General features: G+C 36.1%; 1 long non-coding RNA gene and 1 pseudogene across 4 annotated transcripts; both read left to right on the forward strand.

Annotated features, from left to right (window-relative positions):
- The first annotated feature begins 2,926 nt into the window (after window positions 1–2,926).
- Window positions 2,927–3,037, forward strand: LOC122039089 (annotated as a pseudogene).
- Window positions 3,038–3,262: 225 nt separating this feature from the next.
- On the forward strand, window positions 3,263–6,027 carry LOC122023919. Of its 4 annotated transcripts, XR_006123258.1 has the most exons (5): window positions 3,263–3,926; window positions 4,000–4,053; window positions 4,134–4,225; window positions 5,454–5,504; window positions 5,662–6,027. It is a non-coding gene; the product is annotated as an uncharacterized LOC122023919 (long non-coding RNA). The 4 variants fall into 4 exon arrangements; XR_006123257.1 differs by having other exon boundaries at window positions 5,454–6,027; XR_006123259.1 differs by lacking the exon at window positions 5,454–5,504.
- The last annotated feature ends 8,303 nt before the right edge of the window (window positions 6,028–14,330 follow it).

Here is a 14,330-nt window from a genome sequence, read left to right on the forward strand (position 1 = left end):
TAGGTTGTGGTGAGTCACTTAGACATAATTAGAGTAACTACGCTTTCAAAATTTTCAAATAGTCCTACCTACTGAATTTAATGCAAAATTTTTGTCCAACCAACTAGGATTAATAAGGGGTAGCTTCAGTTAGTTCCACTAAGTCAAATGTACCAGGTCGAAGTCATATCTTCCTAGACATACATAGACAGAGTTTTCCTAACCTACTATCATCCAAAACTTCTCTAGTACTGTTTGTCAAGTTAAACTTTGTCCCTAATTAAGCTAGTCCTAATTACATAGTCAGGTAAACTATTATTTTGGAGGTGCCAACTAATATGGTGTCTTCCCCTAAATCATTGAACTTGGGTTTAAGTTTTAGGTTTATGTCGATTGATTTTATAGTTGTAATAAACTTGATTGTAACTTGTGTTTAAATTGAATTTGTAGTTATTTGATTTAAATTTAGTTTTTTTATTTGAATTTGATTTGTTTGATTTCATTTTGCATTTTAGATTTGGGTTTGAATTAGTTAGTTTATTTGGATTTGGTTTTAGGTAGTGAATTTCATTTTTTAGGTACATAAAATTGATTGAGTCTTATTTGCTTAGTTAGACAAGCTTTTGGAACCCAAGCTTTGGTTTGATTATTATTTTGACTTATAAGTGATATAAATATTTTGTTTGTTGAACTGGACTTGTATCCGAGTCTGAATTGTTATATGCAACTCGTTGAGATTCAAATATCATATCTAGATACTTGGATATGGTTATGAATTTTTCTAACAATTCTTTTAGATTGGTTACTTTAATTTTTAATTTAGAGTTTTTCTTCCTCAGGTCTTTTGACTTGAGTTGGGTTAGTGTTTTCTGTTTAGGAATTAAATTGTTCCTTAAGGTGTTGATTTTCCTTAAACAGTGTGTCATTTTATTTTTTAGATTTAATTAATTGCTTATTAAGATAGGCAATAATTTTAAAGAATTTTGCAGTTAACATAGATGATACCTCATTTGAACCTTTGGAAACTAGTGTAGACTCGTGGCTTGATTCGTATTCGGACTTGTCGTCTTGATCTGAGTAACTTTCCGATTCGGGTCCAGTTGCTATCAGCATGAGGTAGTTCTGATGCTTCAATTCGTTATTATCTGATTCTTCCAAAGACGACTCGTCCCAAGTTTCTTTGAGTGTCTTCTTTCTTCTAGTTGTCTTGGGTTTGTCCTCTTTCATTTTTGGGCACTCATGCTTGAAATGCCCCTTCTTGTTGCATCCGAAGCATGTTATCTTCACCTTTGCTTCGTTGGATGTTGATTCGATCACCTTTTGTAAGTTCTTCTTTGTGAAGTCGTTCTTCCTTCTAGTGAATATTTTTTTGGTCATGTTCACTAGTTGTTCTTCTTTATTGGTTTCTGAGTCAGATTCATCTTCTGACTCAGGTTTGACTCAAGTTCTAGTGTTCGTTTCTCTTGATAGACCTGCAAGAAAAGTCACACTTTCTCAACCTACTTTGAGTTAATTTATTCGTGGAGTTCAAATTCACAAAATAATTCATCTAATTTTAATTTATTTAAATTCCTCAAAACTTTATAGGCATCTACTATAGATGCCCATAGTGCATTTTGAGGAAAGACGTTCAAGGCAAACCTGATTATATCCCTATTCTCTAGTTGGTGACCGATTACGTGAAGCTCGTTTAGAATATCCTTGATTCTTGCCTATAGCTACGTAGCTATTTTTCCATCCTACATTTTAATATTAAATAAATTATTCAAAAGCAAGTCTCTCTTGGTTACCTTTGAATCGGTCATGCCCTCGTGTAATTTGACCAACTTGTCCCACAGCTCCTTCGTATTCTCGTGTAGGCCGACGCAGTTCAATTCTTCCTTTGTAAGTCTGCATTGTATTGTGTTCATTGCATTCGAGTCGTTCTGGGCCTTTTTCTTATCTTCCAGATTCCATCTTTCTGGGTTAAGGGGTACTTTAGTTGCTTCTACCGGCACCCTGTATCCTCGTTGGATGGTGAACCATTGATCGATGTCGATCTTTAGGTATATTTCCATCCACTTTTTCGAATACGAGAAGTCGTCCCCGTGGAAGAGCGAGAGACGAACAGTATTATATCCTTTGGTTTGGGTCATTAAAGATAGAACCTTGCACACAACAATAAACTAACAAAAAAAGCCCAATACTAGGTCTTAGATTAGCAGTGTGGGAGATAATAAAAGTACTAAAACTCAATTGGTGTTGCACCAATTCAGAGTATTTTACAACAACAAAAACTTGTCCAAAAGAGGTGATTGCACCAATTTAAACTAGGTCAAAAATCTTAAAATTGAATGAGAAAAAAAACAAAAGAACCACCTTTGCTCGATTGGTGGTTGCACCAATTCAGAGCGGTATCTCGCTCTAATACCACTTGTTGGATCGTTAAGGTACTAGATGGTGGGGGATGAATAACATTCGTCGCTTTTTCAGAAATCACGAGAAGGCGCAGCAGAAATAATCAAAGTAAAAGAAAAGCGAACACTAACATAGATGGTTTTACTTGATTCGGAGCCTTTAATGACTCCTACTCTAAGGTCTGCACTCGCTGAGTATTTTCGTTGGGCAATCACTAAAATCATGAAGTAATTACAAAACTTTAAATATAATTGTAGGAATTGAATTATACCGACAATACAACTTGGAAAACTTGAGCGTAGATTGTTGGAGCAGCTTTTCGGTATCCCAGAGACTTTTTCAGAGCAGCACGCTAGTATAAAAGTAATAGCAATTGATGATTTGAAGTTGTTGGTCGAAGTCTCCTTTTATAGCCACATTCAAGCACTTGGATCCCCTCTCGGGCACTTAGACTGTGCTAACGTGGCAAATTATCGTCGAAACTTCATCCTCAAAGTTCATCCACCTCCAGGCACACGGACCCCCTCCGAGCCTACTCAAAGTTCATCCTCAAAGTTATACCAGTACTAATGCATCGGATCCCATCAGAACTCTGAAGTTAAGCGTGCTTGGGCGAGAGCAGTACTAGGATGGGTGACCCCCTGGGAACTCCTCGTGTTGCACCTACTTTTTAATGTAAAATACTGTATCAAATAATAATTAAATAATAAGGTTTAATAGACAAATAGTCTTATTGGAATTTTAAAGAATTTTCTGAGATTTAATCGGAGCTCGTATGATATATTTGAAGGGGATATATTTATGAGTTTGGGAAAAATATGTTTGGAATACCAATAAAAAGGGAGTTGATTAAATACCTAAGTTAATTTTCTTTTTCTTTTATATTTTTTCCTTATTTCCTCTCCTCCCGAACCCTTTCCTTCCTCCTTCGCTCGACCCGACGCCGCCTCTCGCTCTGCGGCGTGGAGCTCCTCCTCTCCCGATCTCTCATCTTCTCCCATCTTCATCATCGATCTCCTCCTCCCTCTCCCTCTTGCAATCTCCTCTTCTTCCCCCGACGCCCTGCTCTCGCCTTCACATCGCCTTCCACCCGATCATCAGTGACGCCGCCTTATCGCCGGAAGTTGTCATCGCTGGAGTGGAGGATCGACGCAAGGAGGGCTAGAGCTACTCTCCTTCTGGCTTGAGGACCGAATCGGGGTAGTGGTTGCGGCCACTGAGAACTCATCGGCAGCGGAAGCCCTAACATCCTGTCCATCGCCGCACCAGTCTCCTTCACTGGATTGGAGGCGCAACCAGTAGCGACTCTGCACTCTCACATTCCCGATCTTCCTTCCCACTTACCGCCGAGGGTACCCTGCTGTCCTAACGCCATCTTGTAGCGGTTTTGTTTTGTTCCGGCCATAGCACTGCCGACGACCAACAGCTAGCTCTGCTAGTGGCTAGTCCTATTGGTGCCACTTTCCTCATCAAATTTGAAGTGGAGGGTTCCTCCTTTCTCACAACTGCATCTGGATTTCTTTCACCAAGCAGTGATAGAGCGGATTAAGGTAAGACCTGATTATAGAGTGGATTGAGGTTTGGGTTGATGCATTGATGTGGATGTGTTGATTTTTGATTTAGGCCTTTTGAATTGCTATGGCGATCTTGCCTCAGCTGACGATTTGAAAGAAGGAGGTTAGCAGTTGATTTGGGTAACGAATTTCATTTGTTAGACTTGATTTAGTGATGCCATACTTCTGTTCATATCTTCTTAGAATCATAACCTTGAAGACGTTCGGAGTATTGCCTAGGAGGGTTTCGTTTCACCATAAGTTGTGGTTGGAGAAGGAGAACAAGCAACGTTTGGGTAAGTTTGGAGTTGATTCATAATGATTACTTAGTGAGTGATTAGCTTATTTAGTTGCATGATCAATATTAGGATCATTGAATTGTTATGGATTAACTAGGTGTGAATTGATCTTAGAAGATGACCATGATTAAATTGATTAACTCATGAGTAGGATTGAAGTGAAGGAATTGTGGATTGAGTTAAGCCTAATTAGAGTAATGAATTAGGTTAATTATTTCGATTAGGGTTTTCCCTAATTAGGTTGGGGATTTTTATTTAGCTATTTGCTGTATATGTATTAGCTAAATACATTATGTGATCGTAGGACTTTGATTCAAGGCGAGCGTCTCGACATGGGATTGGTTTGACACGATCTACGTATAAAGGCGGATACTTCTGACTTATCTATTTGATATAGTCATTTTAGATATGCATAATAGTTTATTGCTAGTAGTAATGATTATGTTTGCATATGCTTTGGTAAGTCACTATTTGGATCTTGTAGTTGCCTATATTCTTGTCTACTGTGCATTCATGCTTATATTCTCTTGTTTGTTGCCATGTTTACTCCTGTTCATAGGAATAGTGACATACGTTGCCCTACTGTATAGTAGTCTAGTTATTTGATATATCTGATTTGTGTACTTGGATTTATGTTACCTAGATCATTGATGTAGGATCCCTTTTCCTTTTTGGCACATATTATGTAGAGGTGGTTATGATTAGGATTTACATGCTTAGTGTCATGTATCATCTTGCATGATTGCATGCTGAGTGATTGTCGGCTCCATTATTGTTGAGCACATCGCCAGTTACATGATCTGCACATACAACCACTCATGGGTTAGTGGTATATCAAGCAGGGTGTGTGCAGTTTGCTCTGTCAGTGCTCTGCTGGTCCACTCATGGGTAGCGTGACGCGGCGTGGTAGCACGTCAGGGATCCCTCCTCTGAACTTTCTCAAGGAGATGAGAGCATTATGCACCCCCACTCTATTAGGGGTAGAAGGATAGGTGTACTCTGACAGCATCCTGTCCACTCGGTCACTCAGGAGCAGTAATGGCAGAGTGCACAGTTGTCATAGCCCTATCCACTCGGTCTGACCATCGCATGTGAGATGGCTGACTGGCATCAGGAGTGACACATGTCATTTTACATCATTTTGCATGATTGCATTTATTGTTTATACTTGCTGCATTATATATGCTGCATTTGTTTGGGTTACATATGATTGACATGTATACAGGAGACATGAGGTATTGATTTGATGATCATATGTTTCGGATAGGAGGTCCTGGTAAGTACAGTTCTTCTTATGTTGTCTTTCAGTTTGCATTTCCTATTATTGATCAGAAGATTGTATCGCATGATTATTAGTTATAACTTATTATGTCTATCTATCCGGTATCCGCTGAGTTCTTTGAACTCACACCATTGAGTTATTTCTATTTCAGGTAGCAGGTAGTTTTTAGAGTCGCTTGGAGTATCCTGTCTGCCGGTTCACACGTCACATCCAAAGACCTATTTCTGGTTTTCATTTGTACTTTATTTTGTCTATGTTTTTTGTTTACTTAGCAATGTAAATTTAGGTTTTGGTTCCGGAGTGTTTTGATGTGGTATTTTGTATTGTTTGTGGTGTTGTGTAAGTCTAGCCGGCTAGCAGTCTTGTTTTTGGGTTGTAATGATTTTCTATCATTTCCACTGTGTTTTTGGTATTTTGATCCAACTGAGTGGGCTGTTAGATGTATATATAACTGCGTGGTTGTATTTATTATTATTACAGCCGAGTGTGCTAAATATAAACTGTGTGGTTGTGTATATATTCCAGTTGTATGTGGCTGATGTATATCTGTGGATGTAGAAATAATTCAGATTGTCACTGGTACAGGGGAGATATTGTCGAATTTTTCTCTGGTTGGGACTCCTCGAGGCGTGATAGTTTAGGTGGGTTTGGCCAGTCATCGCACTCCAACCCAACTTCTGAATGAGTTTTACTGGTCCAGGCGCATGGAGCACCTCCAGGCGCCCGGACTGCCCGGGTGCCAGTCCGGGCGCCTAGGATCCGGGTGCTCGGGTGCCTAGGATCCGGGTGCCTAGGATCCGGGCACCCAGACCACTCTTTTTCACCTTTGTCTTTTTGTAAAAAAGTTAATCCGGACAATCATTATATGTTTATCCTATAAAATAAAGTTAGCATAATAAGGTAGTAGTATTAATTTGATCCTGTCTCCCCGAGATCAGGATCTAGTCACGGTCTCAGCTTAGATTTTCAAATAGACCTAAGCTGGACCGACACTTACTGTTTCCTCAATCGGGAACACGTCCTCACTAGATCTCTCCTCCATTTGCTTACCTTACCATTTGCAGACTTCATTAATGTTAGGTCCCTTGACCTACCAGATCTCAACCGATCTGGACTTCGGGCTAACTATCAACCTAGCTGGACTTCCTTCTGTTAGATCCCAACCACTCTAAACTTCGTGACAGCTATTAACCTAGCTGAACTTCAGCCTGGTGTTTCGGTCCTCTAGACCCATCAAGTCATCCACACTTGGAAAAAGGTTAGACAAACAACACATCTAACTTTAACATATTTGTCATACATCAAAACCTGATTATCAATGCAACCTACACCGATACATTCGATGGACAAGAAGCTATGGAAGAGTACACCGGTGGATAAAAAGGACACGCGTGGCATATCCGAGGGACGAGAAGTCAGGGTGGAAGCCTACTCAAGGAGAAGGTCGGAGTTGGGTTTAGGTGAATTCAACTCCGGATAACTGGAGCATCACCCACGCGAAGAAGACTAGCTGGAGGCTGATCTGTCTTATGGAAGGCGCCCTCGAAGCCTTATGGAAGGCGCCTTCAAGTCAGTTGAAGAAGATAAAGTTTTATCTTCGACAGATAAAACCTATCCTATTGAAGACGCCTTAGACCATCTTAAAGGCACTCTGAGCAATGTATAATATTTTCTAGGAGCTATAAAAATACCCCTGAACCTAAGAATTTAACAACTCTTATATTAACTTCCTAGTTACTTTCTGAGCTATCAAAGAGTGTAAAAGACTTCTTCCCCTTCAACGAAAGAGAATTTTAGTGTGCTTTCAACTACCTTGGATTAACAACCTCCCTGGTTATAACCAAGTAATCTCTGGTATCTCTTCTTAATTTCCTAAGTTACGTTGTTATTTCTTTTTAATGTTAATTGTTTATGCTTAACTAACTTGTATCCTTGCTAAGTTCATGCAAGAGAAAATTCTAACTTTGGTTTCAAGGCTATTCACCTCCCTCTAACCGGTCTAACGTGGACCTTCAATTTATATCAGAGTCCAACCGTCTCAAAAGGACTAACCTTCGACTGAAGCTCAAAGACGATGGTTGGACCTACCATCTACCCGCCTAAGTTCAAGGGAAAGTTCGCGACTTGGAAAAGAAGATGAAGGTATTCTTCAAAACTGATTTCGAATTATTGTTAATAATAAACTATGATTTTGTAGCACCTAAGGATAAGCAAGGAGCCGACAAAGAAGAATATCAGTGGACAAAGAAGGAGCAAGCCGACTTTGTCGTAAACGACAAGGCAGAATTTCATCTGCTGAGCATTTTACCACCACAAAAAGTCAACCGGATCGGAGCCTATAAGTCAGCCAAAGAGCTCTAGGAGAAATTCATAGAACTGCACGAAGGGACCTCAGAGGTAAAACTTGTAAAACGAGACCTGCTCCGGAATCAAATTAGCAACCTTCGGATGGAAGAAGGTGAAACAGTCGCACATCTATACTCGAAGATCAAAGAACTGATCACCAGACTCACGAATCTTAGAGAAACGGTAACAAATTGAGATTCAATAAAGTACGCATTGAATGTATTTCCGACAATTGATAAATGGACATCGATCGTAGACACCTAGGGGTGCAAACGAATCGAATCGAGCCAAATATATAGAAAAATGTAAGGTTCGAATTTGGCTCGAAATAGGTATATTCGAGTTCGAGCTCGATTCGAAGTTCAAAAAATTTAAAATGTCTGGTTCGAGTTTGGTTCGAATTAGGGCTCGAGTTCGAGTTCGGCTTGAAATATTCGAACATGTTTGCGAACTATTCAAATTATTGCTCGAAAATAGGTTCGAAAGGCTCGAAATTTATTTATTTAATATATATTTAACTTATATTAATAAATATTAAGGCTCGCGAGCGGCTCGCGAACGGCTCGAATAATATAATTTGGACTCGAGTTCGGCTCGAAAAAAAGTTCGAACATGTTCGAGTTCGGCTCGAATTCGATAAATTCGAATACGAATCGAATATTTTTCGAGCTGGCTCGAAAAGCTCGCGAGCTGGCTCGATTCGTTTGCAGCCCTATAGACGCCTACTATATATCCAAGGACCAAGAGATAAGTAGTTTAGAAAATCTATTTTCTACCTTTAAACCACACAAATCAGATGTGTAGGGATCAAAAAAAAAAGTAGCCAAACAACAACGTCATCTTCAACACGAGAAGGGTCGAGTCAAACACTGACACTTCTTTCGACGAAGACAAAAGGCTTATGTGGTAAGAAAATTCTCAAAAAAATTTAAAACTAATAAATTCAATAAGTCTCAAGCTAAGAAGTCTACATGGAACAAACGATGAGTTCGATGTTATAACTACAATGAAGAAGGGCACATCAAGGATGATTGCTCAAAGCTGAAGATGAAGGAGAAGAAGAAAGAGCTAGCCAAATCGAAGCACAAAACTTTAAAGGCAATATGAGACTAGTCATCATCAGAGTTTGAAGTTGAAGAGTATGTCGAACAGCACTGATGGTAAGTCACTAAGAGGAGAGCATCGATGAAGGGGAAGTTACTTCAGAGGCAAGCAGCAGTGAGAAGGGAGAGTCAAACTTCAAAGTTGACATGGTAAGTCAGGTATGCATACTTCCTCCCAATCAACTTTACGAAGGTATTAAGTCCATGTATAAATTGTTATGCAAATTAAAATCAAAAAAATAAGAATTTGAAAAAGGAAATTTTATACTTAAAAGTAATTTTAGCAAATTCATGTCCATTAGAAATGTATGAAAATTAAAAATTAAAAAGAAAAAAATTAAAAGCAGAGAAAGAAAAGTTAAAATCAAAAAGAAATTTTGTAAGTTCAAATTCATATACTCCACAAAAAAATTTTAGATTTTTTGGAGGACTAAACTAGTATTTACGATTTCACAAGGCTCAAATTAGTAAAATTCTTGGAAATCATATACTACAAAATTTTTTGATTATTCTAGTAGGAAATAATTTATTTTGGATTCTAAAATCATACTTAGCTCAATAAATTAATTTTTATGCATGCTAAAAAATTAATTTACTTAATTTATTTTTTTGATAAATTTAATTATTTTGTCAACTTTCTAGTCATATTTTTTATTCAAAATTTTATCTATGCAAAACAAAAATACTATCTTCAAATTTTTTTTTAAAATTTTCTGACTATTAAGTTAATTTCTATGAATTTATTAAATAAAATGGTATTCTGAAAATTAAAAATATTTTGTAAACTTATTTTTGAAAACTTTTATTTTTCTGATATAAAACATGATGTTCTCTATTATAATAAACATTTTTGATATTTTTTTTAATATTATCTTAATTATTACAAATTTTTGCTGAAAATAAATTTTTTATTATTAAAAATTATAGAGCATTATTTATGAAAACTTTAATTTTTTCGGTATAATTATTAAATTTTATATATTTAGAAAAATTATCAAGATTTTTTGAAATTATATTCTATTTTTAAACATTTAATTGTTTCAATGAATATTTATGCTAAAAAATATTATTTTGGTCAAAATTGATATTTGTTTGTCGTTAAATTTTTTCCACAAATCTAACTATTTTTTTTTTTTTGCCTTGATAAATTTTTCTAACTATTTTTTATATTTTTCTCTATTTTTTTTATGTGATCAAAAAGGAAGAAATAGGAAGTAAGTTCAGGAGGAGTTTTTTTTGTACTTAATTGAAAATTCTTGGTATAATTACAAATTCATTTACTAAGTACTAATTACTTTATTTTGGGTTACCTGTAACTTTAACTTGGGTTGATGTACATCAAAATGGAAAAATTGTAAGTACTGAGTGGTAGTTTTAATGTGGTCAATTGAGTTAAGTTAAATCCTATTGTGTTTGATGTCTTGTATCTAAGTGTGCATGAACTTAGGAGCACAAGAAATCGAGCAGAAGATGTAGTGGATGCGAATGATAGCACGGGAATCGAGTCGACGAGCTCGACGTGGTGGGTAAAAAGCTATAAAAAAGTACACCGATAGATGAGGACATGCGCAGCCTACCCGTGGGACGAGAAGTCAGGGAGGAAGCTTGCTCAAGATGAAGATTGGAGTTGGGTTCGGGTGAGCTCAACTTCGGATAACCGGAGCATCACCCATGCGAAAAAGACCAATTGGAGGATGATCTGGCTTGTGGAAGCCACCTTCCATGGCTTATGGAAGGCACCCTCAAAGCTTATGGAAGACACCTTCAAGCCAGTTAAAGATGCCTTCAATAGTCGGTAGCTGAAGATAAAGTTTTATCTTCGGTAGATAAAACCTATCATATTGAAGGCGCCTTGGACCATCTTAAAGGTGCCTCTGAGCAACGGATAATATTTCTAGGAGCTATAAAAAGACCTTAGACCAAGGAATTCAACAACAACTCTTGTATTAACTTCCTAGTTACTTTTTGTGCTATCAAGAGTGTAAAAGGCTTCTTTGCCTTCAACGAAGGATAACTTTATTGTGATTTCAACTGCCTTGGATTACAACCTTTCCGACTGTAACCAATTAATCTCTAGTGTCTCTTACTCATTTCCCTAAGTTGTTATTTCTTTTTAATGCTAATTGTTTGCGCTTAACTAACTTGTATCCTTGCTAAGTTCAAGCAAGAGAAAATTCTAACTTTGGTTTCAGGACTATTCACCCCTCTCTAGTCAGTCTAATGCGAACCTTTAGGGGCAATATTTCCTTTGATATTGGCAACATGTTGTTTGACAATTTTTTGACACAACTTATATTTCAACTTATCCAAATTTGTAGAATCCACCATCTTCGCAAATTCCCATCCAACATCATTTGAATTATGCATTAAAGGGGTAGCAATCGACGACATTGAAATAGATACTTGAGACATTTTACTACAGTCAAGCATTTAAAAATCATTGATAAAGAACATACAAGCAATGGTTATCAAGCATTCAAAAAACTCATAGATGACAATTCTCAATTCAAGGCAAGCAATAACATACAAGATTTAAATAATAACATACAATTGAATTTTATTAAGTATTAACCAACGGTAGGAAATGAAGAACATACAAGCAATAGTTATCATTTATCAAACATACAATTTTACTAACCTGGCAGAAGAAAAATCTGACTATGGCTGTGGTTGGAAATGAAGGAACAAGGGTTGCTTTCCTTTCGTTGTTGGCACTTGGTAGGCTCGGTGACAGCAAGCTCCTTGACGAAGACTGAAGGAGGAAAAGGCTAGGGCAGCTCCTTGTTGCTTATTGATTTTTTAGAAGGGGAGGGAGAAAAGCCAGCAACCAGGGAAGGTTAGAGAAGAGAATGGGATGAAGAAGAAGAAGGGGAGGGAGAAGACGATGAGGTTTAGGGTTTAGGGCGGCTGAAAATCTCGATTCAAAGTTTAAAATATATAATTTATAAATCCATGTTTTCTGTTTTTTTTTCCTTCCCTTTCTGATTGATTTGTAGCGTTGAAACGATCAATTGATCAATTCAAGGGGAAGAAGTTTGTCACGAAAAATTGGCCAAATCGATTAGTTGATCGATCCGGTAGGGTTTTTTATCACCATATCCAAATATCCAAAATCTAAAGTGAGATATGTATTTTTATTTGGTTATTTGATATTATATTTTCATAAAGATGTCTTGTATGGATGATATAAATTTTGTGAGATAATTTTGGATGTACTATGCAATATATTCTATTAGTTTTGAATGTTATCTTTTTTGTGTATGGATTGTATTGTTTAAGTTGATATGGATGTTTGTTAATGTGATTTTGTACTATGAGCTTGTTGATATTGATTGTATTGTGAGTTTGTTGTGAAAATCATCATTTGTGATAATTGTATTTGATTATACTTGAATATGAACAAGAAAAATGTCTGAAAATGGAGAGGTTTTTCTAATGAAAATTAGCGACGGATTTTAATATCTGTCACTAACTGAACATCAAGTTCTATTTATCGAATTAGCAACGGAGATGTAATTTTTGTCGCTAATTAGTGATGGATATTAACTTACCATTGCTAATTTGTTTACAGAATTTGAATTTCATTCAGGATATTAGCGATGGATAATAACTTACCCTCGCTAATTAGCGAGGGATTTATTTAACTCCATCCCTAATTAGCTTACGGAATATATAAATCTATTGCTATTTTTAGTGATGGCATATATAATTTGTCATTAATCAGTGATGGCGTTGTATATTCCGTCGCTAAAAGCATCAACGACAGAAATCTAAATGACGTAATATATTCCATCATTGAGTGCGAATTAGCGACAGAATAAGTTCATCGCTAAATGCTGGATTTTTTGTAGTGGTTCTCTTTACAAGCAATCCCCACTTATTTCGATCCATATATTTAGGCTTTAAAAGACTAAGATTTCATGAAGCCACTGGACCAACATTAGCTTCCCATATAAGTATTTATAGTTTAGACTTTTTATCATGTCACAACTTAGTCAACTTTTGACAGAATGATTTCTCTTCCCACGCTTCAACATTATAATTTATTTATACATTAAGAAGTACAAAAATATATTTATATTTTGTTATAGAATAGGACAAGAAAAATTTAGTGACTAAAGATATTACCTAAAGATAGCTCCACATCCAATTCTTCACTTCTTCGTCTACTTTATTCCATCCATCTAATGTATATGGCACAAATTCATTTATCATGAAACCTAGAAAAAAAAAAGTGTACTTCACTGAATTATCTCAAATCAATTGTCTGAATTCATTAAGTTTCATCTCTTTAGACTTTTGTTGATTACTAACCAAATTCAACTCTAATGAACACCATTCCTTTTTTCTTATCAATTTTGTCATCATCAATTCCCTCATTACCATACAAATCTTGTGATGAATTAAGTGGAATATTAGAAGCTATATTTTCATACAAAATAGCAAAAAGAGATTGAAATGTACAAGTGTACTTTATTAAAATAAATCAAATTTTAAAACAAAATACAATATCATCTTAATTTCATCTACAACTATTTTGCTACATTTTTTTTTGCCCATTTTTATCATCTTTTGAATGCTATATAACCTTCTTCAAACATAAAAAAAAAAAAATCCCAGAATTGAATTTTAGTCTATTCATGTGATAAGCTAGACATAGATAGTATCTAGTTGTTAGGATTGAGTTCTCTTCAAAATTATAGTTAAACTCTTTTTCTATTATTTTTTTTTAACTCTTTGACTTAACGTTTAATCCAGTAAAGAATCCAGGTCTGCGGCAAACTCATGCATGTTTGAGAATAAGAAATGTGGGATCATAATTTTTTTGTGGCGATTACTATTGAAACTTGCAAATAGTCCAATTTAAATTTTTTCCAATGCACTGGTCACACCATCAGTTGTGTATATCTTGACATGAATAAAAAGCTTTTCAATTCATTAACTAAATATCCATAAAAACACCAACAATGTAGCATGCCATAATCAATAAAGCATGAAATGATCTTGAGCATTAACTCTTGCATTTTCCTATTTGTGGTTCTAAAATAACAACAAATGTGACAGAGTACTCAAAGCATATGCCAGTTGCGAGGCATGTGAATGAAATGAGCTCCAACAGACATTTGATTGTTACTAAATTAGATTTGCAAAATGAACTTATATCAATTCAAACCTAAATAATAAGTTACAGCCCGAGAAGATTTGTAGCCAAAACATTATGCAAATACAACATCGTGCTCTTATTTGGTCTTAAGAAGATCTCTACTCCTTTTACAGTTTTCAAAATGCCCTAATATCCCCCTTCAGATTTGACAATGAAATGGGGAAGAAAAAAATTAAATTCAAAGAAAAGGATCGTGAAAGGCAAAAT

The sequence above is a fragment of the Zingiber officinale genome, chromosome 1A, assembly GCF_018446385.1.
Source record: "Zingiber officinale cultivar Zhangliang chromosome 1A, Zo_v1.1, whole genome shotgun sequence".
In the NCBI taxonomy this organism is placed as follows: Eukaryota; Viridiplantae; Streptophyta; class Magnoliopsida; order Zingiberales; family Zingiberaceae; genus Zingiber; species Zingiber officinale.